This window comes from Nicotiana attenuata, chromosome 7, assembly GCF_001879085.1.
Source record: "Nicotiana attenuata strain UT chromosome 7, NIATTr2, whole genome shotgun sequence".
In the NCBI taxonomy this organism is placed as follows: Eukaryota; Viridiplantae; Streptophyta; class Magnoliopsida; order Solanales; family Solanaceae; genus Nicotiana; species Nicotiana attenuata.
In genome coordinates, this window is record NC_031995.1 from 40594951 (window position 1) to 40599527 (window position 4577).

General features: G+C 36.5%; 1 pseudogene; it reads left to right on the top strand.

The window, feature by feature from the left end:
- On the top strand, nt 790-3835 carry LOC109229990 (annotated as a pseudogene).

Below are 4577 nucleotides of genomic sequence, written 5' to 3' on the forward strand. Positions count from 1 at the left end.
TAGAGAAAAGTGTACATAAAAGAATATTTGATCATTAGAAACGTCTTGTTACTTGTTTAGAGTTAATTAATGAACTTAGAGAATAAAGGAAAGTAAATTTTAGATTTTTTATATTTATATTATAATTGATAATATATGTTTTGTGTAATATAATATATATTTCGGTACGGTATTGGTATTTCGGTTTTTTATTTTAAAAAATCAAATACCATACCTAATACCATTTTTTTGAAAAATTTAAACCAAATACCATACCAAATACTAAAATACCGTATACCAAATACAAAAATTTTCGGTTTCGGTAGTAATTCGGTATTTACCAAATTATGCACAGCCCTAGTTAGAAAGGGGCCCAAAGTATTTGTGTGGTTCTCATTAAGGGTATAATTGTAAGTTATCATTCTTTTTGGAACAGACCAAAAAGGAAATGGGTTCACATAAACCGGAACAGAGGAGTATGTAAAAGAAAAACATGACAAATAAAATGGACCGAGTTCTTATTATACTAGAATATTTAGAGATAACATGTTCAGAATTCAATGCACAAGCTTCCCTTAATTTCTTGAGTGTTTGACCATTAGTAAGAGAAGAACAAATCCTATAAGATGAAAGAATCAATCAAACAACCCTTAATTTCTTGATAGTTGACCATTCATAAGAGAAGAAAAAACCTGTAAGATGAAAGAGTTATATACAACCACCAAACAGTACTAATGCACGAGACCAATACAATTTACTCGTTAAGGCTCAAAGATCACCTGTTTGAAACCAAGGGACCAAACAATTTCCATGAAACGCTTTGCAGGTTTCTATTTCCTTTCTTGCAATATAGTGTCATTGCTCTTCATAATTTCCACTACTTTAGATACTATATCTAAGGATAGACCAATCAAAGATGGCACTACTATAGTTTCAGCTGGTGGCAACTTTGAGCTTGGATTTTTCAGTCCTGGAAATTCCAAGAATCGGTACGTTGGAATATGGTACAAGAAGATATCAAAGGAAGTGGTCTGGGTTGCCAATAGAGCGAACCCACTGAATGACACATCTGGCATCTTGACAGTCAGTGACAAAGGGATTCTACTGCTCAATGGTACCGAAGGCATTATCTGGTCAACGAATTCATCGACATCCTTGAGGAATCCAGTGTCTCAGCTTTTGGACAACGGTAATCTCGTCCTAAAAGATGGAACTGATCTTGTCTGGCAGAGTTTTGATTATCCAGGCAGTACTTTATTACCGGGCATGAAGATAGGCCGTAACTTAGTCACTGGCCTGGATAGGAGTCTTACATCATGGAAGAGCAGTGATGATCCTTCACCAGGTGAATATTATGTAGCTCGCCTCAATACAAATGGTTATCCTCAAATTATTTTGTGGGAAGGTCCTGTTATAAAGTATTCCAGTGGACCATGGAATGGACGTCTATTGACTGGACGACCACAGATGAAACCAAATCCTTATTTTATATTTGAGTTTGTGATGAATGAAAAGGAGATTTACTACAGATACGACCTTATAAATGCTTCTCTTCCCACCAGGGTGGTCGTGAATCCGACAGGCCTTATTCAACAGCTTGTATGGATTGACCGCACCCAAAGCTGGTTGCTTTACTCGACAGCACAGATTGATACCTGCGATCGCTATGCCTTGTGTGGCCAATTTGGGAAGTGTAACACCAAGGACTCCCCTCCGTGTGGTTGTTTGAGAGGATTTGAGCCTAAATATCCACAACAATGGAATGCAGCAGATTGGTCCAACGGGTGCGTACGAAGAACTCCATTGGAATGTGGGACAAGAGACAGATTTCTGAAATACTCTGGTCAGAAATTGCCAGATACGCGCCATTCCTGGTTTGACAAGACCATTGGCCTTGAGGAATGCCAAAGGTTGTGCCTGAGGAACTGTTCTTGCGTTGCATATTCTAATCTTGATGTCAGAGAAGGTGGGAGTGGATGCTTGCTCTGGTTTAATGAACTCTTTGATTTTAGGGAATATGCTGAAATTGAGCAAGATCTGTATGTAAGGATGGCTGCATCAGAAATAGGTAAGTCAATCGTTCGATTTATGAAGAATCAAGAATGCGAGTTTAGCTGTTGACATTGTATCTGATTTCTAGTACCATCATCCGGAATGTGAATTTTCACAACTCATTGTAAACTTATGACAGGTTCAGACGGGAAGGCAAAGAGAGCAATGCTGATTGCAATCATATCAACAGCTTCAGCAATAACCATTCTTGGTTCTCTATCTTGGTATGCTATACACAAAAAGAAAAGCAAAAAAAGGTTAGCAAATATATCTAGAAATGCAGATTAGTTGGAGAATACTATTCATTTATTGACTTCTAGTCAATCTTCCCTGGAGAATGCATCATTCATCTCAATATTCATGAAACTTTCCCATTTTACAGGAGGTCAAGAAGGAAAGCAAGATATGGAATTACCTTTGTTTGATTTGATGACTATTACAGCTGCAACCAAGAATTTCTCTTCAGATAACCTGATTGGAGAGGGCGGTTTTGGACCTGTTTATCAGGTAACCAGATATATTCTCTCTGTTTATTATTTCAAGAAATGAATGATGCTCTTATGGCTTACGCGTTGCGTGGATGTGTGGAAGGGAAAACTATCAGCTGGACCAGACATAGCAGTGAAAAAGCTCTCCAAACATTCTGGACAAGGTCTTGAAGAGTTGAAGAATGAAGTTGTTCTAATTTCAAAACTTCAACATAGAAACCTAATTAGGCTTCTAGGCTGTTGTGTTGAAGGGGAAGAGAGGATGCTAATCTACGAATATATGCCGAACAATAGCTTGGACTGCTTCATCTTTGGTCTGATTCTTAACTTATTTCGTAGAACGATCCATCTTTTTATACATTATTGTTCTGTTAACACAGACTTGTCATCATTTTAAGAGCAGAACACTGAATTACCATGACATTATGCAGATGACAGCAGGAAAATACGACTTTCCTGGGAAAATCATTTTCAAATTGCTATGGGAATATCGAGGGGGCTTCTTTATCTTCATCAGGACTCCAGATTAAGGATTATACATAGAGATCTAAAGACCAGCAACATTTTACTGGACAGTGAATTGAATCCCAAAATTTCTGACTTTGGCTTGGCTAGAATTTTTGGTGGGGATCAAATCGAAGAAAAAACGAAGCGAGTTATAGGGACATAGTAAGTTTGAAAAGTTTGACACTTCACTCTTCATGTTTTATCAAATCATGATATAAACATTATGTGTTTATGCAGTGGCTATATGTCTCCAGAGTATGCTGTTGATGGGAAATTTTCAATGAAATCAGATGTGTTTAGTCTCGGTGTTCTTCTATTAGAATTAGTGAGCGGAAGAAGAACAGGACATTTCATCATTCGGGCCACCATCACAATCTTCTCGGACATGTAAGCAAGATATCAATCCAAGACGTTCTTCCCCTTTTCTAGCTGAACTTGTATTTCATGCAAATTGTACTGGTTTTTTCCTCAGGCTTGGTTATTATGGAATGAAGGCAAGGCCTTGGAACTAATGGATACATGTCTCAAAGAATCGTTCGTGGAATTTCAAGTGTTAAGATGCATTCATGTGGGGCTATTATGTGTTCAAAAGTTAATGGTAGACAGACCAACAATGGCATCAGTTGTTATCATGTTGAGCAATGAAGAAGTCGGATTACCTCAACCAAAAGAGCCTGGTTTCTTCGTAGAGAAGAGTACAGATGAATCAAATGAGAAAAGATGCCTCACTGACAATGTTTTGACACTAACAATTCTTGAACCGAGATAGATTGAGGGGCATACTAACTAACTGTACTTTTTAGGACATATATAAAAATTTCTTCTTGATTTTAGAAAACTAGTCTCTGCTGTTCAATGCTGAACAGTTGTGCAATTATTCTATTATTATAAGATTGATTATCAACGCTTCACAATGATATTTCTCAACAAATAACAAGAGATAAGTAGTAGATTATACAGTATATGCAGCATCACAAACTTGTCTTCTTGTTTCTCAAATGATCATTGTTTATTGTTGGTTGGTAGGCCAGCAAATCTTTAACTTCTTCAGCACAGAAGTCTATATAGAAATTCTTTATTACTTTTTTTTTTTCGTTTCATTAGTCTGTTTAAAGAAAAAGACTTTAATTAAGTTCAATATATATGAAGCCTAGTTTGACTGTTCCTCTTTTGGTGTAAATTAGAAATGATTTTCAATAAATTCAAAGTTGTCTAAGTTTCATCATAGCCTATTTTCCAGTATGGAACCTTGTTTTATATATTGACCTTTGTTTTAGCAATACGCTTTAGATTTAGTTTCTAGAGCACAGAATTGAAAGGAAGAATGCTAGTCATAACGGAAGTTCTGCTCATCAAAACTACTTGAAACGATGTTTTAACTATGGAACAAGTATCTACGGTTTCCTATCGTTCAAAATAGACCTTCGATTCCAAATCATGTTAAGCAAGCTTATCTTCCTAAGGCAACCCTTAAATATATACTCCCTCACTGTTTCAATTTAGATGGGGTAATTTGACTCGGCACGAAATTTAAGAAAAAAGAATGAAAAC